A 26,572-nucleotide genomic window follows, 5' to 3' on the forward strand; every position below is an offset into this window, starting at 1 on the left:
AGTCAGCCTGCACGGCACCGGTGACAGGAACCACAGAAATGCAGACACAGGGAGTACATGTATTATTCACAGGCAACAGTTCACACACACCACCGCAGCCACCATGTAGTCCCCAGCAACCAGCATACACAGGAGTCAGCCTGAAGCCAGTACGCGAGAGGGCATGCAGCCAGCCTACACGGCCACAACTGTCACAGCAAACAGCACCGTGACACTGTAAATATTTCTATAAAACTCTATACTGACATGCACATAGAAGGCTGGTTGGGTATATATGAGGCATAGCTTGTTACCGGTCAGATTTTCTTGCTGTTTTTTAACTGATGAAAGATATTTTCAAAGAAATCCAATCTGAAACAAAATTGCCCTGAAATATCACATATGACACTGTGAGGTCTTTTAATAAAAAAATTAAAATAAAAAAGAACAGTCAAAAGATTTTCCCTTTTTGGTGGCAGATGCTTTCTTCTGTGTCTTCTGCAGAATATTGGCTGCCATTTTGAGCAATAAAAGTACCAGATTGTTAGAATCCAAATTTTGGGGGAAATTCAGAATAACTTTGAATAGATTTATCATTTTGTTTATCTCTCCCCATGTCAGATTATCTCTCCCCCCAGATTAAAACATTGTCTGAAATAGCCCTTATAAAGGGACTTATAATTTTTTTCCCTTTCAAAAGAAGTGACCGGTCACTAATTCTGAGGAGGAGTTCTGTATATCACGTTGCCAAAAGTCCATAAAGAAATGTTTCCATGCCCGTGATCGGGCTTGCAAAAATAAACTGTGGTGCAGAATATGCATCAAAATCCATGTGACAAAGAAAGAGTGTGTGAACATACCCGAAGGCCTCACAGGAGCGCATTTTCCATCCGGATGCGACCCATTTTGTGACCCGACAGCATCCAGACTGAATCCTGACCCTTAGGTCCCTTTAACACGAGCGTCACGGATTTGGGCCGGATAAGATACGGTGCGTTGCGGGAAAATGTGTGATTTTTCCGCGCGAGTGCAAAACGTTTTAATGCATTTTGCACGCGCGTGAGAAAAATCTGCATGTTTGGTACCCAGACCCGGACTTCTTTACAGAAGTTCAGGTTTGGGTTAGGTGTTCTGTAGATCTTATTATTTTCCCTTATAACATTGTTATAAGGGAAAATAATAGCATTCTTCAAACAGAATGCAAAGTAAAATAGTGATGGAGGGGTTAAAAAAATATAAATAAATTAAACTCACCTTAATCCACTCATCACATGGCCCGTCACATGATCCATCACCATGGCCGGGCTGCGCGAACAAGTGGATTAAGGTGAGTTAAATAAAAAAAAATTTAACCCCTCCATCACAATTTTACTAAGCATTCTGTATTAAGATCCGCTTGCTTGCGGATGCTTGTGATTTTCACGCAGCCCCATTAAATTCTACAGGGCCAACTTTGCGTGAAAAACGCACAAAATAGAGCATGCTGCGATTCTCCCGTAATTCAGAAGTGATGCGTTAAAATCACCGCTCATGTGCACAGCCCTATAGAAATGAATGGGTCCGGATTCAGTGCGGGTGCAATGCGTTCACCTCACGCATTGCTCCCGAGCGGAAATCTCGCCCATGTGAAAGAGGCCTTACATTTCAATGAGTTTTTGAACATGTGCATTGCTTTTCACAGAATATTTTTGGAAGGAAGAATCGCAGCATGTTGTATATTGTGTTTTTCATGCAGCCCCACAGAAACAAATGGGGTTCTGGATGCAATGCGTTTTTTACTGATGGTTGCTAGGAGGACTCGAGTGTAATTCTTCAGGTTTTCTTTGTGTGTGTGAAAAATGCATCAAAAACTGATTGCATCCGCCCAGGGCAGAAAACACTGAAGCAAACTGAAGGAAAACTCCAGAATTTTTTTTTAATTTTTCACTGACAGAACGCACACAAGTTCTGAATCGTCAGTTCAGGGAAAAACTGATAATTTTGCACAGAAGTTTAAGGCCATGTTCACACTGACGAGTTTTCTATCCAAATGCAATGGGTGTTATAAACGGAAAGCATCCGGACTGAATCCCGACCCATTAATTTCATGAGCTTTATTTATCACTAATTATCTCTGTGTTCAGGAAAAACGTGTTAAAACTGATTGCATCCGTGTGGAAAACCTATCAGTCAGAACCGACCCTGACTCATTCGTATCACTCGTGCGATATAACATTAACCAGTTTTGTCTACGATTGCATTCACAGTTTATTTGATTTTTTTTTCACACAAATGGAATCAGTTTTTGATGTGTTTGTCACAAGCACAAAGAAAAAGTGAAGAATACCAGTGTAACGGGCAGTGGATGTGGACCCATTGTGCCGACTAATTAATTTGCCTTTCGGCTAAATCTAAGGGCGTTGTCCTGGTGGTTCCCTGGTATTCACCCTTTCATCCCTGTAAATGGATCTGGACTTCACATAATATAGAGTTCCAAATAGCAACAAATATTACAAAGACTAAATGGGAAATCAACTTTATTAGAACATATAAAGATCAGTATAGAAGAATAGCCATCACCATAATTAAAGGGGTTATCCCATGACTAATGTAAAAGATGAAAATCAGACATCATATAGAATGTGACATCCTCTTTATAACAAAGCTAAAACCAGCCCTGTACCTCACATGGATCCAGAGGTTTTCCCATTCATTGCTCTGCTAGATTTATATCAAGCTGAAAGCTCAAGGAGAGTGTCTTTTCTGCTTCACCTAAGGAGGCGTGTCTCACCTCTCCCTATCTCAGCTCAGGAGGTGTGCCTCAGCTCTCCCTATCACAGCTAAGGAGGCGTGTCTCACCTCTCCCTATCACAGTTCAGGAGGCAGTTGAAGGATGAAACTGAGCATGTGCGGCCTTCTCAGCGAGCAGGACAAGGAAATAATAAGAAAAAAAAAAACAGCAGGTGGCACTATACATGCAATTGCAAAGGTATTCAGATTCAGGTGCTGGTTTGAAAACTGTAGAATATTTATTATGGGACAACCCCTTTAAGACCATTAAAACCAACAGAATGTGGTTGATAGCACTATAATCTCACAAATGAACAAAATTAATCGTGTGAGCAAGATTCAAATAGGCATCTTCAATTCTATTGAGGTATATTATGGATACTCACTCTGTGTTTGACCTCATTACCCATTGAGCAAGATGACTGTGAAACACGCATTGGGGTAAGTCTGTGGTGTGGTAGCTACCTGTCCCCTTGTTTCTCTACAGTATGTGTCTGTATAGGTTCTGTAGGGATTTACCTATGCTGACTTCTTAACATTTTGGTATTTAACTTGCACTTCATAACTTATCAATTAATATCTGTTTTTGATCATGATATGTGTGAAAACCATATGTTGTAACTCTAGTGAATTGGAGATATATATTTGAATCTTGCTCACATGATTAATCGTTTTTGTTCATTTGTGGGATTACAGTGCTACCAACCGCGTTCTGTTGGTTTTAATGGTGTTAATTATTGTGATGGCCATTTATCTATACTGATCTTTCCATGTGCTAATAGATTTGCTTTCTCATATACTGTTTATATTATTTGTTGCTATTTGGAACTGCATATCGTTTATAGAGACTATGGATTTCTTCGGATATATGGTTCAAAGCTATCAGTGATATGGATAGATTTTTTTTGGTCCTTTCACACAATATGAAAAGGAAAGTTCAGCAGCTCTCACCTGCACCACCTTCACCTGTGAGCACGGAAGGCCCGTGTCAGGAACCGGGCAAACACAAATCCAAAGAGTTCAAGGATCCAGCTCCACTTCAGTAAAGGAATTCTTTTATTTTTGCTTGCGGTAAAAACACATCCAATTTACAAAAAGTCTTGTCTACGCATTTTGGGCTACCAAAGAAAATTCAAGCCCTTACTCATGAGTCACGAATAGGGGCTTGAATTGTCTTTGGTAGCCCGAAACGCGTAGACAAGACTTTTTGTAAATTGGATGTGTTTTTACCGCAAGCAAAAATAAATGAATTCCTTTACTGAAGTGGAGCTGGATCCTTGAACTTTTCACACATTATAGAACATGCTGTGATTTTTCCTGAACTGTTAAACAAGGTTCATGTGCATAGAACAATTGAAATGAAGTCCAAATACTTTCCGTTCACAAGACATATTGCATCCGGTTGGGAGACTCACTCATTTGAAAGAGGCCTAAGGGCTATAGCAGAATCACATTGCTATACTTACCTTTGTAGATGTCTAAAGGTATACAGACATCTGTGTCTGAATACATAGGGAGGCTGGTCACTTTACTTTTGATCAGAATAGATAAAAATGTCCTAAACTGTATGAGAGAAGACTTTTTCAGTGGAAACACAGCTGGTAGTCTATAAGAAAATGGAAATATTTTATTGAAATTCTGTGTTTCTTATATTTGATATCCTTCCGGAAATGGAGTTTAGTGCCCTTGGTTCATTAGATGACTTAGGGAGAAGGATCTCTGTTTATTTCAAATGCTGCCATTTATACAAGATGCAATTCCCTATCATAAAATGCTACATACATATTTCAGATAAGTTACTAGTGAATGTGTTCTGCCACTTAGAACCTTATAAATCACTACAGCATTACACCACATCTGCAATTCACAAAGGGTCTTGACGAGTAAAACAACTAAAGGATAAGCCATAATAGATCAAGAAATACATGCTTATTGCCTGATGTTAAAGGTAAAATACAGACTGAAAGCCATTTATATGGAACTTTATAAAAATGTGATTATTCCATTTTCATCAAATAGAATTCTTACATCACTAGTTTCTGAACCCTAGAGGGACATGAAATCCACATGTTTTATGTATTTCAGGCATGCTCATTTTATTTATGAAGCAGGGAACTTGAATTATTGAGACCAAGGAAGGATATTCTGTCTCTCAGGGTTTTCCCTTTTGAGTCCAAGATTTTTCTCTCTCACTCCTTTGCTTCACATTTCTAATGGTATTCACATATCAAAGCTTAACATTAAAAATATCTATCTGCAGTATAGAGAGGAATGAATCGTTTCAGAATTTTTTCATATTTTTTTATCTAGAATTTCTTGAGATTCCTTTTCTGGTGAGAGAGTAGGGGAGAAATAACATTCATCTAGAAAATAGACATGCAAATCAATCCTTCTTACAAAAAGAAAATTAATGACTATAAATAAGAAGCACACAAAGAGCAGCAAAAATTAGCTTACCTGCCTGAGAGGCCTTGGTTGGGGTCCCTGCTAGAGAGTACTATTTTTCCTTACAGGGAGCACTGAGTATGTGTGAAGAGTGTTGTAGTCCAGGCAATACTTCTCTGTGTTTCTGGGCAAATTAGCACTCATTACATCTTGTGGCATCAGTGCTGGCATCAGAGAGGCTTAGTGTACTTTTCCTTTGTCAGTAAAGCTAAACCGAAAGAAATACAAATGAGCTTTCCTTCCAAGAGGAAAATAAAGCTAATCCCCTGTGTTGCCTGAAAATGAAAGAAGTGCTAATTTGCTCAGAGGAGTGTTGTCTGGACAGCAATGTTCATTAATTGGATAGGACCACTGAGATAAAAAAGGACCCCACTCCCAGACCCAAACCAAGGCCTCTTAGACAGCTGAGCTAATTCTTTCTGCTCAATGTTGATAAAAAAAGCTTTTAGCTGGTATGGGATACTTAGTCTTGTTTTCATTTTGAAAGGAGGAATGGTTTGCACAATGCTTTTCCAGAGAAGCATTACTTTGAGACATCAAGACTGTGTGGCCACCCTCCATTCATTCCTGTGGGAGTGCTTAAAATCACCGAACGAAGCACTCAGCTATTTTTGGCAATCTCATTAAAATTAATGGACAGCGCACAGCACAAGCACAGCCGCTGCTCTAATCACTTCTATGGGGCTGACGGGAATAGCCAAACCAGCACTTGGCTTTTTTCGGCGGTCCCATATAAATGAAAGGACAGTAGTCACGCATGCGCAGTGCACCCTCCTTCACTTTGTGGGCTCCTTTCTAAAGACAGAGGCAGGTCCCATATCCTAGCAATATGCCCCAAATGTCTGAGATGATACAACCCCTTCAAAGTGAAAGGAAATGTTTATCAGGGAAAAGTGGACAAATGAAAAGAGGTTCTAGTACCCTGTTGGGCAACCTGTAGCCTGGATACAAAATGAGATATATTTGAACATACAAATTCTGTATGCTACCATATGGCATATTTGCCCAAAGATGTTGCAGCTGGTAGGTTTTCAAAGCTGGCTTTCCATAAGTGCTCAATTAGCGATAAATATGGAGAACAGGCAGGCCAAGGAAATGTTGCAATCTAGTATAGACATTCCTTGGAAACCCTTGCTTTGTGTAGGCAAGTATCATCCTGATGAAAATGCCTGCTCTAGGCCCCGCCATGAGAGACAATAACTGTGACTGCACATATTGCTGATCTGTTAGTGTTTCTCAAATTACTACTTGGGTTGACTGACTGTTTTAGGCGATGGCTCCTCAGATTATCATAACAGCAGTTGGAATAGTGTTTCTCTCCACAGCAAAGGCATAATTGAAAGACTCAAAACGAGGCCTCCATGTTCAAAACTGACCATTGTGGGATCCCAAACAGAACTGAATTTGTGATAAAACACAATATGGTTTCAGTCTGTAGTAGTCCAGGTTTCTCATTTGTGACACCGCTGCAAACAAAGTGATAGTGGCTGTCTGTCAATCGCAGGACACATAATGTTTGCCATGACATCAAATTTCCTTCTGCTCAGCACCTTAAAAGGTCCCAGACAGAGACAGGGGATTATAATGAAGGTGCCATCTTTGTCTGGAAAATGAAGGTGCCATCTTTGGTGGAAAATGAAACTGTGGGAGATACCCATTCTTGTTGGCAGATCAAATGATCATCTGTACTGGTGGTCTGTCTAGACTGTTCAGACCCTGTTCACCATGTTTTTTTCCCCTTCATAACAACTGCTCATAACACCTCCTAAGTGTTAGGTCTGAATGGCCTATATAGTGAGAAATGTATTGAAATGACTATACCGCTTCTTTCAATCCAATGATACACTTCCTCTGAAAGTCTGTCAACTGGGCAAAAAGATTTTTGAGTGCTTCGTAGAGGCATGTCTAGCAGTCATCAAGGGTACATTACCCAAGACCCAGTCTATAACCAGATCAGAATTGCTCTAACCAGATCAGAATTGTAATCATTCAGATGTCAGACATACTCTAACTACATGCCAAGTATTGCAACTTAACATTTTAAAAAAAAATAAAAATTTTGGGGGGGGGGGGGTTATTTTTTATTTATTTATTTTTTGTCAATAAGTTGGGTAAACAGAGCCTGATGGGGTAAACAATATTTAAATCTACTAGGTGACTAGCCATGGAGTTTTTATTTTAGTCCATTTCCCGGTATAGCCTTTTTTTTCTAAAACCACAGAAAATCTCTTTTATAATCTGAAATATGTCAAAAATCTTGCATTAATATAAAAAAACAAATACAATACAGAAGTACTTTTGAAATAAAGATATATACAGTGTCTGCTGTTGAAGTCACAGACTATGTAAGTCATAACACTAACTTGATTTTAGATGGTCTCGGTTATAACTGGTAGTATTATTATTGAATATAATACTATTGAAAAGGATTTAGAGCTATATTGGGGAAAATTTATCATTATATTTATGCCACTTGTCTGGTGTAAATCCATTGAGCAATATGGTGTTTAGAACATTTATGAAGCACCTGTTCCACTTTTTCCAACATAAAATTTCTGTAAAGTGGGTGAGGTAGAGAAAAACCTTTTGGAGTACATTTTTTTAAGAACAATTTTCTCCAGTTAATGCCAAAAATTTTAATTTAAAAACTCACTGTGGGGCCCTACTATGTTTTGTTATTGGGCCATATGAGATTGTTGTATGCCACTGTAAGTATAGTAATTTTTTCTTTAAGCTATAATAAAAAACAGCTACAATACATACAAGTTTCTTAATTATTGTTGTAATTATTATTAATATTGGTTAAAAAAAATCCTTCATACTGGTGAAAAAATTGCCAATGGTCTTTGTCAGTCATCATTGATTTCTGGTCTTGAAAAAGTCTCCTCCTGGTCCCTTTATTTCTTTGTCTGACAGATGGCGAGGAAAAGTATGGTTTACATTCAGTGTCCATGTGGATTCCACTTATGTACAGACCCTTACAACTAGAAACACTGGATTGTGAGAAAGGTGAGGGAAATGGCAGATCTTATGGGACACATATACAACTCTTATAAATATATCTTATCTTTTAAATATCTTTTAAATATCTCACAGTTTTAATTTTGGTATAAGGCAAACATTATCAAGAGTCAGAGAGATTAAAGGGAATAGGTCAATAATATTAGATTGGTGGGGTCTTCTTCACCCTTGCAGATCAACTGTTTGAAGAAGACGCTTCCAGTGGCTGCTGTAGTCTCTTATGCCAGTGACATCATGTTCTTCAATCACATATGTAGCTAGTCCTATTTGAGTGAATAGGCCGGGGCTGCCATCCAAGCACATCCATTTAATCAGCCTGGCTTGCCATCCAAGCATAGCCAGTGTATAATGTACCATGCTGTGCTTAGTATGCTTGATGGGGCAGTCTCTTCAAACAGATGATTGATGTTGATGTCAGGAGTTGGATTCCATCAATCAGACATTGATTACCTACCCTAAAGATAGGTCTTCACTATTATGCCCCCAGAATATCCCTTTAAGGAAACACCTTTATATTGCCTAAAGGTTTAGTAATGCCTAATATAATAATAGCATATCAACAGTATAAAACATTACTTTATTATATCTCACTATTATATCTGGGAGCCTCATGATCATAATAATAAAGAGGATGCAATGCATGTTGAGCACTATATTTCCTTTGAGGTGTATCCTGGACAGCCATCCATCTGTGCAAAGATCTTAAATTAGCCTGATTAACTTGAATGATGCAGCTCCCTGCAAAATGTACATAAAGGGCATCACTTTGAAGGAAAAACTGGTGAAGAAAACAGCTATAAATCAGTGTAGTGGCCTCTATATTCTCAGGAAAGATGAAGTTCAAAGAGGTCAGATTTCCTAAAAAGGGTTGTCCCACAAAAGAATGTTTAACGTTTTTCAAACCAGCTCCTGTATCTGAAAACTTTTGTAATTGCATATAATAAAAAATTTAGTATAGCCACTGAGTTATTGAATGAAATCTATCTGTATAGCGCCATCTGCTGTTTGCCCCTATTTAAAAAAAAAAAATTTGCCCAGCTCACTGCAGTTGACATACACACTCAGTTATATCATTCAATTGCCATCATTTGCAGTAAAAATGGCATGCTCCCTGAGAAAGCTACCAGCTTGAAATAAATCTAGCAGAGGATTTTAATAATGAATGGGCAGATCTCAGATTTTATGAAAGAGACTGTCATGTATATATAATATCTGATTTTAGTTTTTTATATTACTCATGGGATAACACCGTTAACTTAGGAAACTGGTGTATGAATAATATTGATTATCAGAACCTAATGACCTTGTTTATCCTCTTGATATGAAATATTATTATTTTTCTATTGAAAAATGATAATAAACCAGATACTTTACATGGTCTGCCAGCCAAAACCTCAAAAATATTGTTCAGTGTTGCAATTGCTGAAAGTCTGACATTTATCAATATTGTCAGGTGTGTAGCCTGTGCATGTGGACACATGTCCTTGGTATCTTAAGTCTATGGAAAAGGACTCAAAGGAATATCTATCACTGGACACTGACTTTTTAGATTGAAGTAGAGACTTGTTAAGCCTGGGAGAATGTGTTTGGTTTAGAATGTGTTCCAAATAATTGGTTCCCCTGGGACTTTATATCAGCAGAAGAATGGATCACATATTTCTTGGGGGTTGACTAGTTGCCACAGGCTAATTTTTCATTGACCTTCCAGGTTTCTGACAGTCTTTGATCCACCGCTGCACTGTAGTAGAATATTGTATACTGTGTCATTTTGCCTACTCAGCGAAAAAAGTGGAAACTGCAACATGTATGAAAAGACGTTTCTTAAAAATAAAAAAGATCTCACCTTCATCTGTGTTCTTGAGTTAATATATCATTTATAATGTTCATTATAAATCTGATCTCACTTCTTTTTTTTCTTTATATGACACTTCCTATGCTCAATAATGAATATAATCAACATTGATGTATCAAAAAAATATTTTAAAAAACTGTATCATTATATATATATATATATATATATATATATATACACTCATCTAAAGAATTATTAGGAACACCATACTAATACGGTGTTGGACCCCCTTTTGCCTTCAGAACTGCCTTAATACTACGTGGCATTGATTCCACAAGGTGCTGATAGCATTCTTTAGAAATGTTGGCCCATATTGATAGGATAGCATCTTGCAGTTGATGGAGATTTGAGGGATGCACATCCAGGGCACGAAGCTCCCGTTCCACCACATCCCAAAGATGCTTTATTGGGTTGGGATCTGGTGACTGTGGGGGCCATTTTAGTACAGTGAACTCATTGTCATGTTTAAGAAACCAATTTGAAATCATTCGAGCTTTGTGACATGGTGCATTATCCTGCTGGAAGTAGCCATCAGAGGATGGATACATGTTCTCATTCTGTTTACGCCAAATTCGGACTCTACCATTTGAATGTCTCAACAGAAATCGAGACTCATCAGACCAGGCAACATTTTTCCAGTCTTCAACAGTCCAATTTTGGTGAGCTTGTGCAAATTGTAGCCTCTTTTTCCTATTTGTAGTGGAGATGAGTGGTACCCGGTGGGGTCTTCTTGTGTTGTAGCCCATCCGCCTCAAGGTTGTGCATGTTGTGGCTTCACAAATGCTTTGCTGCATACCTCGGTTGTAATGAGTGGTTATTTCAGTCAACGTTGCTCTTCTATCAGCTTGAATCAGTCGGCCCATTCTCCTCTGACCTCTAGCATTCACAAGGCATTTCTGCCTACAGGACTGCTGCATACTGGATGTTTTTCTGTTTTCACACCATTCTTTGTAAACCCTAGAAATGGTTGTGCGTGAAAATCCCACTAACTGAGCAGATTGTGAAATACTCAGACTGGCCCATCTGGCACCAACAACCATGCCAAGCTCAAAATTGCTTAAATCACCTTTCTTTCCCATTCTGACATTCAGTTTGGAGTTCAGGAAATTGTCTTGACCAGGACCACACCCCTAAATGCATTGAAGCAACTGCCATGTGATTGGTTGACTAGATAATTGCATTCATGAGAAATAGAACAGGTGTTCCTAATAATTATTTAGGTGAGTGTATATATATATACACAGTATATATATATTCTTTCTTTTTTTCTTTTTTATGAGGCGGGGGGTAACAGGTAATGTCTACAGATGTAGCAGGGTTAGCACTCAAGCTCAAATTTCTTAACTCATTGCGTTATCTTGAGACAAAAGCCATTGAAAAGCAATTGAAGGTGTTTGCTTAACGCATTTAGTTTAGATAACACGTCTCATAAAGCATGAGTGTTAACTCTACTACATCCGTACTCCAGAAAAAGATTAAATCCTGCATAAGTCAGTGATGATATACCTACTGATTAGCCATCAATGTCTTCATTGGACAAAAAGCACCCTCAATAGATTAAACACTTGAGAAATAAAATATGAATTCCCTTAAAACTTCTTGTGGAACTGAGACTAGAATTATTATAAAACACATGAGAGTGAGAGAGCACTCTAGGAAACAGATCACCACACAAAGGCAAAACCTTCCAGGAATAGAACTCCACGTGAGATTTGTGCTGCCTTAATTAGTTCAAAGTGGTACTTAAACTACACATAAATGTTAATATTCAATATGGTGAGCTAATAAAGATCTAGACATCCACAAATACATACGGTAGTAATGTTATTCTGAACATCCACAGATCTAGAAATCCACAGATACAGTATACATTCACAAATGCATACAGTAGTAATATATTATACATCCACAGAGTTTTACATTCACAAACATATAAAGTAGTAGTATGTTATGCAACCACAGAGCTATACATTCACAGATACATACAGTAGTAATATGTTATACATCTACAGATATATAGAGTAGTAATATGTAATACATCAGTAGATCTGTACATCCACATATATATATATATATATATATATATAATATAGTAGTACATCTATAATATATATATATATATATAATATAGTAATACATCTATAGATCTATACACACACATATATATATATATATATATATATATATATAAAAAAATATGTAATACGTTAACATATCTATAAATTCACATATACATAGAGTAGTAATATGTTATACATCCACACAGCTACGGATACTTACAGCAGTAATATGTTATACATACAATAAAGTAGCAACATTTTATGCATTATTGTTTTCATTTTAGATATTTACATATTATTCATATTTATTTAATATATTTTATATGTCCAGGAAAACATACTATAGTTATTATACCATGCTCTGAACCTAACAAGAGGATATGTCAAATTAATACTGTTGGTGCACTAGAACAGTTTTGTATGGGTAATTATTTTTTTTTAATCTCCTTTCCATGTAAAGTCCAATGCAATTATAAATGTTTGTATCAATTTACCTCAGGATTGAAAGATTATTTTAATAGCATGTGGCAGTTGAAGATACTGTGACACAATGTGATTACAGGATCAATTAATGTAATATTTTCCTGATTCTCTGGGAGGGAGTCTTGTCTTCTGTACATATTGTCAGTGGAAACCAGTTGACTTCACCAAGATCACAGAACATGGGATCTTGTGCTTCTGTTTCTACACTCATACTGTAGAATCAGGTGCTGCCATTTCTGAAGCTTCGTACTGTGAATATGGAGAGAATAATTTCTTAGATTATACAATTGGTGTTATTGATATCCCCTGGAGGCGCATCCTCTGGCAGTCCATGTGACTAAACAGAAATCTACGACAGCCATAGATCAAGTTGTCTTGGCTGCTGAACATGGCCCTTTCCTGCCCAACTCCCTTTTGGAAAAGTAGTGAGGGCAGCATAAAAAGAGGCACTTTTGGAGAGGATAAAACTTCCCCTATGACTTGAGTTTTATTTAAAATTAGAATTGCTTTGGACAAAGTGTGGCATATCATGCTATAGTTAAGCAGTAGATGTTTGCCAGTTGAGTTGGAATGTTTTTATTATTTTTATGGTTGTCCCAGTTCCCAGTGTTAGTGTCAATACCATGTCACAACCTCAATGAAAGCAGGTGTTGACCACCTTTGCGGTGTCCCTAAAAGACCATTTGTATGGGATGGTTTTTGAGCGGTTTACTGGGAATGCTTTTTCTGAATAAATTGCCGATGTAAAAGGGCAGCTGATCACCCAATGAAGGAGCAAACACTCCATCAGCTGAAAGCACTGCCCATGTATGTTTTCACTGAAAACAGTTGGGCAGCAGATTGAGCTATGCAAACACCAGTCTGCTGCCAAAAAACTATAAACCTGTAGGGGGACAAGTGATCACAGTAGTGTTGTCCCCATATAGCGGAGGTGATTGCTTCATATAAATTGAAAATTCCAAGAGGTAGCAGCCTGGTGGTTCCCCTGCAATGAAGTTAGATCCCTGTATAGAAGTTCAAAGGTGTATACCAGGAAACTGCAGGAATAATATTCTTAAATTTAGTTCAAAGTCAAACTGGTTGATTGACACAGTGATTCCACACCTACTTCTATAATAATGACTTGAATGTTCCCTTCATTGGAGCCCAACTCTCTGTACCAAAACTTCTACTGTACTACTGTAAAGTAGAACGGGCTTAGTTGCCCATAGCAACCAATCACATTCCACCTTTCATTTTTGACAGCTCCTTTGGAAAATGAAAGGTTGAATCTGATTGGTTGCTATAAGCAACTACTTTATATCAGTTTGGTAAATGACCACATAAGTGTTTTCTACTATCTTGGCCCCTCCAAGCCCCACCAAAAGGTTAGTAATCATGTATAGGTACCTCATTCTGCAGAAATGCGGCCAGGTAGCGAACATCTCTAAATAACTTAATGAAGTTAAAGGGGAAGAACCATGTAAAAGCCTTACACCTCCCTAAGCTTTTTTTTATTTTTTTACATTCCAGTCATATTTAATATCAAGCCATATAATAAAAGTAATATAGCACCTACACACTACTTTACAGACATAGTTTGCTTTCAATGAGAAGCTCCAAAATGTCTAGGCACCAAAAATATAGTTTTATTTTAAATTATTATGAAGGTCAAAGTACTTTGTTACAAATGTGACTTTTGTCTATATATATATATATATATATATATATATATATATATATATATATATATATATGTGTGTATATATAAAGTATCAGAAATTGTGTCAGAATGTGCACAGCTTCCTCTGCCGGGAATAATAAAGATGACTCTGAAGTCAAATGGGAATTATTCTGCTTCAGCGGGTCATATAAAAAATTGTGAGCGTTAAGTCTACACCAGTGAAGGAAATTAAAGGAGTTTGCTTATCAGGGTGTAATAAATGATTTGTTTGCTCTCTACACTTCTCATTTTCAACAGAGAACCCATGGTAAAAGATTTAGAAGGGTTTAGTAGCAGGATTTTTCGAAAAGCAAATCATATGTGGAACAAACACATTTTAATTTTAGTAATCTGACATGATTCAATAACTCCAGGGATATTGAATCTATTGGAGCTTTATTTGTAGGGGGAAGAAGAGGATTTTTTTTTTTTACCAAAATGTGGTTTGGTGCTATGTTAAATAGCTGTAGAAAGAATATCCTTGTGATAGCTGATTTCAGTAACTCACAGAGGTTATATTAGTTCTCTTATATTATAGTAAAAGGCCGTAACCATACAGGAGGTGTATATTATAGCTTCATTCAAATTTTGAGTTGTGCAGAGCCATACCAGGACACCTATAAGCATCTATGGCCCAGATTTACTAATCATAAAGATGATTTAAACTTAGGCTAGTTTCACACTAGCGCGAAAATATTCCAGTAGGCTGTTACAGCAGAGGAGCAACCTGCTGAAGTTCATCATATCGAGCGTAGCCAGAAAAGGCCAGAGGCCCCATTGACTAGCAGCTGTTTTTGTCTGGCCACATCCTCGCACTAATGCCAGAAACAAGCCGGATCCCTGCAGGGTCCCTTTATAGTCAACGGGCTCCGACTGGGAAAGATGGTATCTGGTTATGCCGAATATGATGAACTCCAGCATCCTGTTCCTCTGCCGGAACGGCCTTCCAGATGATTTTAGCACTAGTGTGAAACTAGTTAGGGACCACTCATGAGACAACCTTGACGCGGTGAGTGGCTTACTATGCTTTGGCCAAAATATAAACCAATGTCTCATCCAGCATGGAGGGCAGAGTGCTGGATGTAGTGTGCGATCACATTTGCATTTTCCGTTTGTATATGTATTTCGCCATAGTGATGTGCACCTACAGGCAGGTTGTGCTGACCCAACCCCTTATTTTTTTCTTACTAGTGTGAAACTAGCCTTAGATAGTCTATCTAGACCTACAGGGGGCTCAGGCTGTATGATGATGATGATGATGATGATGATGATATGATGCATGGTTAGACACTTTTCTCTGCTTGGTTTTTATATCACAATTGTAGCATAATTTTGGTGGGAAATTGTCCATCTTAAGTTCTGGCCCTTTCCAGTGAAGCTCCACTCTTTTCCACTAAGCCCTGTCCTCTACTTGAGAAAAAAGTGTAGAAACCATAGATGTGCTAAATTGTAGCAATTTGTACCACTTTTTTTTTTTTTTACTGATTTTTGGTGCAACTCTGGGCCTATGTTGCTCTGTACCTCTGCACCTCAGATTCCATACAAAGTCATACCAAGTTTTTGTTTTTTTCTGTATAAATAATTTCAAAAAGAGCGCCACAGTGTGGCGCAACATGACACTGTGATATAGAGCCACACAAACTCTATGAAGGAACTTTACTAACTTTACTAAGAGTGGCATTTCATGTGTGCACCTCAATAATTTTGATTCATTGCAATAGGCAAGGAAGTCCTAAATATGCCAGAGCTACATAGGTCCTGTCCCCTCCTGACCTGCACCAATTGAAAGTTAAAATCTTTATAACTGTAAATACATTGCAACTAGTGAAGAGTGCAGTATTTAAAAATGTGATTTGGATGCTTTGCTGAATAAAAAAAAAATTGCTTTGTGACAAATTACTTTACTGTCACAAAGCGCATTTCTTTGTAAGTAGTGAATGCAATGACAGGAAGCGACGAATGCACCGCCCCCCACATACATGATCATGGCATCTGATATCAATACCAGAGTGTAAAATAAAAACAATAATGTCTGATCCATTTGCTCGCTACGGATCAGGCTGCCGCAATCTTGCTTGAAGTTCTGGTGCGAAATCACATCATATGTCACCGCACATGGGATTTCGGCCAAGATCTTCAAGCAATATGGTGGCGGCTGGCCTATCACCAGCAAATGGATCAGGTAATTTTTTTTTTGTTTGTTTTTTTACAATATTTGAGGTGAAATTGATTCGCTACCTCGAAGCACAAGGACATTCGTGGACTTTGATTCACTTATCACTAACTACATCCATTCAACAGATATATACAATAGTCTAATTGTTAATAATGAAATAACCTCTATACCTCATAAAATGCTACACTGCTGCTTTCACTGGTGCTGTTTTGATTGTGTAGGTATGCTTCATAAAAAGCTCATCCCTCGTCAGTAAAAATTGCATCTGGAATTTTATTAATCCAAATAAATGTTGAAGGCAGTATAGGTTACCATAGTAACAGCTAATGCCAGGTGAAAAATCACCTTAATAAGATCTTTAAAGCAGACTCAAATTTCTGTCTAATTGAAATGAGTGGCTCACTACTAAAATCATACAAGATTAAATCAAGAAAAATTTTACTTTTTACTTTATCTCTTGTTCTGCATTAATGTGAAATTTTGGAATATTTTTAACCTCTTCAGGACCCTGCCATTTTTCACCTTAAGGACCAGGCCATTTTTTGCAAATCTGACATGTGTCACTTTATGTGTTGATAACTTTAAAATGCTTTTACTTATCCAAGCATTCTGAGATTGTTTTCTCGTCACATACAGGGAGTGCAGAATTATTAGGCAAGTTGTATTTTTGAGGATTAATTTTATTATTGAACAGCAACCATGTTCTCAATGAACCCAAAAAACTCATTAATATCAAAGCTGAATATTTTTGGAAGTAGTTTTCAGTTTGTTTTTAGTTTTAGCTATTTTAGGGGGATATCTGTGTGTGCAGGTGACTATTACTGTGCATAATTATTAGGTAACTTAACAAAAAACAAATATATACCCATTTCAATTATTTATTTTTACCAGTGAAACCAATATAACATCTCAACATTCACAAATATACATTTCTGACATTCAAAAACAAAACAAAAACAAATCAGTGACCAATATAGCCACCTTTCTTTGCAAGGACACTCAAAAGCCTGCCATCCATGGATTCTGTCAGTGTTTTGATCTGTTCACCATCAACATTGCGTGCAGCAGCAACCACAGCCTCCCAGACACTGTTCAGAGAGGTGTACTGTTTTCCCTCCTTGTAAATCTCACATTTGATGATGGACCACAGGTTCTCAATGGGGTTCAGATCAGGTGAACAAGGAGGCCATGTCATTAGATTTTCTTATTTTATACCCTTTCTTGCCAGCCACGCTGTGGAGTACTTGGACGCGTGTGATGGAGCATTGTCCTGCATGAAAATCATGTTTTTCTTGAAGGATGCAGACTTCTTCCTGTACCACTGCTTGAAGAAGGTGTCTTCCAGAAACTGTCAGTAGGACTGGGAGTTGAGCTTGACTCCATCCTCAACCCGAAAAGGCCCCACAAGCTCATCTTTAATGATACCAGCCCAAACCAGTACTCCACCTCCACCTTGCTGGCGTCTGAGTCGGACTGGAGCTCTCTGCCCTTTACCAATCCAGCCACGGGCCCATCCATCTGGCCCATCAAGACTCACTCTGATTTCATCAGTCCATAAACCTTAGAAAAATCAGTCTTGAGATATTTCTTGGCCCAGTCTTGACGTTTCAGCTTGTGTGTCTTGTTCAGTGGTGGTCGTCTTTCAGCCTTTCTTACCTTGGCCATGTCTCTGAGTATTGCACACCTTGTGCTTTTGGGCACTCCAGTGATGTTGCAGCTCTGAAATATGGCCAAACTGGTGGCAAGTGGCATCTTGGCAGCTGCACGCTTGACTTTTCTCAGTTCATGGGCAGTTATTTTGCGCCTTGGTTTTTCCACACGCTTCTTGTGACCCTGTTGACTATTTTGAATGAAACGCTTGATTGTTCGATGATCACGCTTCAGAAGCTTTGCAATTTTAAGAGTGCTGCATCCCTCTGCAAGATATCTCACTATTTTTGACTTTTCTGAGCCTGTCAAGTCCTTCTTTTGACCCATTTTGCCAAAGGAAAGGAAGTTGCCTAATAATTATGCACACCTGATATAGGGTGTTGATGTCATTAGACCACACCCCTTCTCATTACAGAGATGCACATCACCTAATATGCTTAATTGGTAGTAGGCTTTCGAGCCTATACAGCTTGGCGTAAGACAACATGCATAATGAGGATGATGTGGTCAAAATACTCATTTGCCTAATAATTCTGCACGCAGTGTATTGTACTTCATGACAGTGGCAAATTTGAGTAAAATTTACCAAATTTCTCTGCTTTAAAAACAGATAGTGATACCTCCGAAAATAGTTATTACTTTACATTTCCCATATGTCTACTTCATGTTTGGATAATTTTGTAAATTAATTTTTTTTTGGGGAGACGTTATAAGGCTTAGGCTACTTTCACACTAGCGATTCTTTTTTCCGATATTGAGATCCATCATAGGGTCTCAATACCGGAAAAAAAACGCTTCGGTTTTGTCCCCATTCATTGTCAATGGGGACAAAAAAGAACTGAATAGAACGGAATGCTCCAAAATACATTCCCTTCCGTTCTCATACCGGAGAGCAAACCGCAGCATGCTGCGGTTTGCTTTCTGTCCTGGGATGCGGAGCAAGACAGATCCGTTTTGACCCACAATGCAAGTCAATGGGGATGTATCCGTTTTCTCAATATGACACAATAGAAAATGGATCTGTCTCTAATTAACTTTCAATGGAGTTCATGACGAGGCCCTCTTTTCTATGTTAAAGATAATTTATCCGGATCTGTTCATAACTGATGTAGATGGTTTTATTATCAGTAACAGAAGTGTTTTTGCTGAACCATGCCGGATCCAGCAAAAACGCTAGTGTGAAAGTAGCCTTAGAAGTTTAGAAGCAAATTTTTTAATCTTTAAGAAAATTTTCAAAACCCAATTTTTAAGGACAAGTTCAGATCTGAAGTCACTTTGTGGGGCTTACATAATATAAACCACCCATAAATGGCCCAATTTTAGAAACTACACCCCGCTAGGTATTCAAAACTGATTTTACAAACTTTGCTAACCGTTTAGGTGTTTCACATTAATTAAAGGAAAATGCAGATGCCATTTCAGATTTTCACTTTTTTGGCAGATTTTCCATTTTAATCATTTTTTTTCTGCTAACAAAGCAAGGGTTAACAGCCAAACAAAACTTTATTTTATTTGCCCTCATTCTGTAGTTTACAGAAACACCCCATATATGGTCGTAAACTGCTGTATGGTCACATGGCAGGGCGCATAAGGAAAGGAACGCAATATGGTTTTTGGAAGGCAGATTTCACTGGGATAATTTTAAGCTGCTATGTCACATTTAAAGACCCCTAGAGTAGAAACTTCAAAAAAATTACACCATTTTGAAAACTACAGGATAAGGTGGCAGTTTTTTTGGTACTATTTTAGGGTACATATGATTGTTGGTTGCTCTATATTACACTTTTTGTGAGGCAAGGTAACAAAAAAAAGCTGTTTTGGCACCGTTTTTATTTTTTGTTATTTATAGTGTTCATCTGACAGGTGATGTAAGGTGACAAAAAATGGCTTTTTTACACTGTTTTTATTTTTATTTTTTACGGTGTTCACCTGAAGGGTTAGGTCATGTGATAATTTTATACAGCAGGTTCTTACGGATGCGGTGATACCTAATATGTATACTTTTTTATTTACCGTATTTTTCACCCTATAAGACGGGGGAAAAGTTAGTGCTTCATATGGGGTGAATATAGGGGAAAAAAGCTTGTCTGGCGCTTGTAGCCTCTGAAGTCACTGTACCTGCCACCCTGCTGTGCTGCGATGCGATCAAACATCAGGCTGCACTTGTGGTGCTTGGCAGAAGGAGTCGGATGTGCCGTGGGTGTTCCTAGGCTAGGACCGGGCGCCACTGCAGACGCTGGTCGGCTCTGCGGGCTATCCCTGGTAGGGACTGGCCAGCCTTAGCAAGTGCTGGGTGGTAGGGACCGGCCAGCCCTAAGCGCTGTTATGTAGCAGGGAAGAGTAGGAAAGTTGGATCTCATGAGCAGGCAGATGAGGGGCGGAGCATACTTCCCTGTAACACATGCCTGATCCACCTCTCAGTCGTCACACTGCGAGTGCCCATAGTGTTTTAGGTATGGCATTTTCAATAACTTTGCTTGTCAGTGAATGGACATTCAGAGGCTGAAAACTTGTCCGGATTATGTCCTGATCGCACAGGTGCATCTTGTAGAAGTTCATACATTTAATGTTCCTCCTTTGACTATGACCTTCTGGCTGGCTGGCTGGATGCACCCCAGTCAGGGCAAACAGCTGGGCCTTGAAGACCATCAGAGGCTCATTGGTGTTTAGCTCCACATTATCATACTTTTCCTTCCCCCACTTTACGTTCACTGGTAGCAAAAAATCCTCCTGGCTACGTGCAAAGCTGTGCCCTGCCAGAAAGACATCCCTAAGGTACTCCGAATGACCCCACTGCTAATAATGTGACCCCTCCAATAAAGTGCCCCCCCCTAATAAAGTGATTTTTTTTCCCCTATTTTTACCCTCTAAAACCTAGGTGCGTCTTATGGGCAGTTGTGTCTTATAAGACGAAAAATATGGTATTTAAGTTTTACACAATAACAGCATTTTTGAAACAAAAAAATCATGTTTTAGTGTCTCTATATTCTGAGAGCCATAGTTTTTTTTTTACTTTTCGGGCGATTGTCTTAGGTAGGGTCTAATTTTTTGCGGTATGAGTTGATGGTTTGATTGGTAGAATTTTGGGGTGCGTATGACTTTTTGGTCACTTGCTATTGCACTTTTTGTGATGTAAGGTGATAAAAAAAGCTTTTTTTACCGTGGTCACCTGAGGGGCTAGGTCATGTACTATTTTTATATAGCAGGCCATTACGGATGTGGCAATATCCAATTTGTCTACTTTTTTATTTATTTAAGTTTTACACAATAATATAGTTTTTGAAACAAACAAACAAAAAAAAACACATGTTTTAGTGACTCCATAGACTGAGAGCCATAGTTTTTATTTTTTTTATTTGGAAGATTATCTTAGGTAGGGTATCATTCTTGCTGGATAAGATGACGGTTTGATTGGCACTATTTTGGGGTGCATATGACTTTTTGTGCTGTAAAGTGACAAAAATGGCTTTTTTGACACCGTTTTTATTTTATTTTTTACAGTGTTCACCTGAAGGGTTAGGTAATATGGCATTTTTATACAGCAGGTTGTTCCACATACGGCAATACCTAATATGTATACTTTTTAAAATAATTTAAGTTTTACACAATAACAGTGTTTTTAAAACAAAAAAACATGTTTTAGTGTCTCCATAGAGAGTTTCAAATTATTTTTTTTATTATTTGGGCGATTGTATTAGGTAGGGGCTCATTTTTTGTGGGATGAGGTGATGGTTAGATTGGTACTATTTTGGGGTTATACACCTTTTTGATCACCTGGTGTTGCACTTTTAGTGATGTAAGGTGACAAAAAAATGGTTTATTTAGCAAAGTTTTTATTTTTATTTTTTTTACGATGTTCACCTGAGGGGTTAGGTCATGTGATATTTTTATAGAGACGGTCGATACGGACGTGGCGATTCCTAATATGTCTACTTTTCTTTTTTACCTTTGTTAAAAAAAAAATGGACTATATTTTGGGAAAAGGACACTTTTTTTTTTTTACTTAAAACATAAAAAAAATTTGTGGGGGAAAACTTTATGTTTGTAACTTTATTTTGTGTCCCACTCTGGGACTTCAAGTTTTGAGTGTCTGATCCCTTTTACAATGCATTACAATACTTTGTATTGTAATGCATAGGCTATAAGTGTATTACTCACTGTAATACACTTACAGCCTTTCTGCCTGTGAGATCCAGGGGGCTAGATCTCACAGGCCCTCCTGGAAGGCAGCCACGAGGCCTAAGGAAGGCATCGGGTTGCCTTCCCTGCCATCGGGTCCCCATCACAGCAGCGCGGGGACCCGATGACCACCCCGAACATGTCTGAAGCCCGCATATTCCATGGTTGCACGTGCCGTGGTCAACGCTGATCAGCCGTGCAGGGGTTAATACGCTGGCATCGGTGATTTCACTGATGCCGGTGCATATTGGAGGGGTCCGGCTATCAGTGACTGCCGGACCCTTGCCGCTGATCGGGCGGGCACAGATCCTGCACCCGCCCGATCACCATAACCTACATGTACTTCTCTGGGCTTTAAGTCACGTCCAGAGATGACGTAGATGTACTGTACGTCATCGGGCATTAAGGGGTTAAGTGACCATCCTGGCATGCCTGGAGTCAAGATAGTGCTGGCTACCTGTTCTGCAAATTTACACGCCCAGTTAAGTGGAATCATGCTTCATCCGATATGATATACTGCAAAGGGCCCAATGGTTTCCTCGAAGTTCTCATAATCCTCTCATGGATCTCTTCAACAATCATGGGTTTCCAAACTCTTGTCCATTTTTTTTTTTACACTTCTACACCAAGCCATGTACTGCTATTTTATGGAACGGAAAGGTCTGGGAATTGACCAGAAAACAAACCTGTGCTTCCTTGAATTTGCTTCTGCACACAATGTCTTAATTCTTTTTTAAATCGAATACATATTGGAAACATTTGCTTCTTAAACTGCTCTTGAAAACGGAGACAGTTTTGATGAACGAGACCTGATTAGCATTATCCTGTATAAACCACACAAGTGAAACACAATCCTGTTTTTCAAGACCTACCCTGTATCATAACATTGTATATTTACACCAAGTGGGAGAACTGAAGTTTAAATCAAATATTTTTTCGGCATGGGTAATCACGCATAGTCTTATAATTAAAATTAAAATAAAAAATGATAGAATTTTTTTCAAAATACAATCAAAATGTGAGGCCCAAATAATGTGATGCAACTGTGGAGAGGCATTAAGCAATGCTTTGTCAGTTGCCACTGCAATATATTTCATTAGTTTATATAGCCTGTATTAAATACAATGATATTGTATTTGTGGATTTAATGAAGTTGTTCATTTCATGAGACTATCCATAAATGAATTATACTTTTAATGGAGTATGTCATGTATGCATAATAAATACGGTAACTCCAAAATTACACAACATATTCCTCTGATTAGGCTGGTAGCTCAAGCAACATGCTTAAATACTGAACAATATGTATGCAAATTATATGTAGCCATTGCCAAGATTTTAATTTTCCCTCTTTATCAGACAGATTTGTTGTCAGTTCAATTTGCATTAAAGTATTTTAATCTGCTGACTTGTTCTGTATTTAGACTACATTATAGATTGGCCATTGTAAAGCTACTGGATGTAAGAATAGCAGTGTCACATTTTAGTCTTTCTTAATAAACATCAAACTATTCAAGATTTAAACACATATTTGTTTGAGTTTGAATGTGTAAAAAACAAGAACCAGAAAAACAACCAATAAAGCAAACATATGAACAATTAGATGTTACAATATAATGTAGACAAAGAGTGAAATACTTGTCCATAGAAGCCAGATTGCTTCTTTCATATTCAAACCATTGAAAACATTTTTTTTATTTTTTTTCACATGCTTTAATAAATCTCTCAATGTGTTATATTACTTTCACTTGCATGTGAGAAGATTATTTAGACCACTCACTAGCTCCTGCCTGGTGCTAGTTACACTTGTAAATCTATATTTGCACTGATTCCAAAGGTTGAAGTCTGTGAAGGTTCTTATTTATTCTGGACATGGTATTTCAGTAGTAATAAGTAAGAGCAGCTGGACTTTTTTTTTTAAAATATGTTTCGCTAGTCATCCGAATGGCTTTGTCAATTAAAATGGCTTCTACGAGGAGCAATCTCTGCCATTAAATACTGATGACTTGTGGTTCAGTCATGGAGGCAAGATGTTGATTGCATTTGCATGGCTGAAGCTTTTAGGTGTGATTAAACTATCTCGGGAGAGCTGTTAGAGCAGCATTGTAAGTGGCAGATAAAAGTGTATGAGTCATGAGTAAGGACCATTACGTTTTTTTAGGTCCGAAACACGTAGAACCTGTAAATTTTTTCCTGTATGTGGAGATTTTAACGTTGGAATAAAGTAACACATTTTTCAGAAGCTAGATTTCTTCATTTTTTGTCTACAAAAGTGTAGGGCCCAACATAGAAGAGCCACAACTTGAGTTCAGGACTCAAGTGTGAACCTACATCTTAAGGTCAAAGGACACTCTTTTGATGCCAGCAAGGTTTACATCTTCGAAACAGAGGAGGACTGGTTCAAAAGAGGCGTGAAAGAAGGTATTTATGTTCAACTAGAGAAACCAAACCTGAATAGAGATCTGAAATCTATTGTCTGACACTTACAATGCTGCTCTTCGTCACCAAAAAGTTCAGTTGCTTTGACTTATTTTTAAGGGCTCCTTAAGATTGGCCAATTATTGGGACAATTATTGGGAAGAAGCGTTCCTATGAACCCTCCTCCCCAATAATTTCTCTGTGTAAAGGTAATCACCTATTGAATGAGTGAACACTCTTGATAAATGCTTGATGTGTCAGCTTGAGTAAAACAGCCTTAAGACTTTAATGCTTTGACTTCTTGGCCTGTGATTGCTGATTTAGATTGTTCTTGACCATTCTCCTCTACACTGCATTTGACTAAAGTTGGTCTTATACATTAGTGTAAGATGATTAGCCTAACCTCCCTAATCCAGTGGGATGGTTAGCCACCTAATGTGTCTGGTGCTTTCCAACTCTCCCTTGATATCTTCCATTCAGACAGAGTGGAGAGATCACAATTTCGCATTAGATGGGTCTACATGTCAACGTAACCAATTCTATTGTTCTGAAGAACTAAACCGCCGCCAGACACCACTGTGACTTGAGAATCCCTCTGCATGGGGTGATAAAAAGAGATAGCTGTCGGCTGAATATGTAGTCAGTCAACATTTACCTCATGTGTATGACCAGCGTAATTGTTGCTGATCTTCTCCTTAAAAAAACATTTTCATCCAGTCTTATATTTCTGTAAGGGTACTTTCACACTAGCTTTTTTTCTTTTCCGGTATTGAGTTCCGTCCTAAGGGCTCAATACCAGAAAAAAACTGATCCGTTTTATCCTAATGCATTCTGAATGAAGAGCAATCCGTTCAGTATGCATCAGGATATCATCAGTTCAGTCACTGTACGGTTTTTGGATGGAGAAAATACTGCAGCATGCTGAAGTATTTTCTATGTCCAAATTTCCGGAACACTTGCCGGAATGCTGGATCCGGCATTATTTTACATTGAAATGCATTAATGCCGGATCTGGCAATAAGAGTTCCGGAAAAGTGGATCCGGTTTTGTGGTCTGCGCATATGCATGCGCAGATCTTTAAAAATGTGAAAAAGATAAATACCGGATCCATTTTTCCAGATGACAACCGAAGAGACGGATCCGGTATTGCAATACATTTGTGAGAAGGATCCGCATCCGGATCCATCTACAAATGGTATCCGTTTGCATACAGATTGACAGATCCAGTAGGCAGTTCTGGCGATGGAACTGCCTGCCAGAATCCAGCGATGCTAGTGTAAAAGTACCCTAATGCTGACTGACCCACTTGCTCTACTATGATTTTGTTTTCTGCTTTTAACTTGAAATTGTCTGTCATTGAAACAATGTTTGTTGTGGCTTACTACTTGCTCTAGTTCCTATTTCCTTTGTTCTTTTCCTATTTATCCAAAGAAATAAACCAGAGAGTCTGTGTGCACAGAAGTCCTGATGAAAGCAAAGTGCCAAAACAGAAACTAAAGTCAAAAGAAACAACCGATCCTATAAGTGAATTGTACGATGCATTAAATAAGCATAATGGAAATGAAAATAAAATTATTTTGGCTCTCAATGTGAGGTCTCTTGTAAACCGCCAAATCATGGATATATATATACACCATTATAAACTGCTACAGGCCCATACTGCAGCTTTGGGTGCCTACGGGGCTACATCACACTTGTATAGTTTTTCTTGGATTTTAATGCTGACAAAATATATATTTTTCTTTTCATTGCCATAGAACTTTTTTGGAGTAATGTGAATAGAGCTACATGAGGGCTCATTTTTTGCGGGATGATCTGTACTTTTTAGTTATACCAGT

Source organism: Bufo bufo, chromosome 3, assembly GCF_905171765.1.
Source record: "Bufo bufo chromosome 3, aBufBuf1.1, whole genome shotgun sequence".
Taxonomy (NCBI): Eukaryota; Metazoa; Chordata; class Amphibia; order Anura; family Bufonidae; genus Bufo; species Bufo bufo.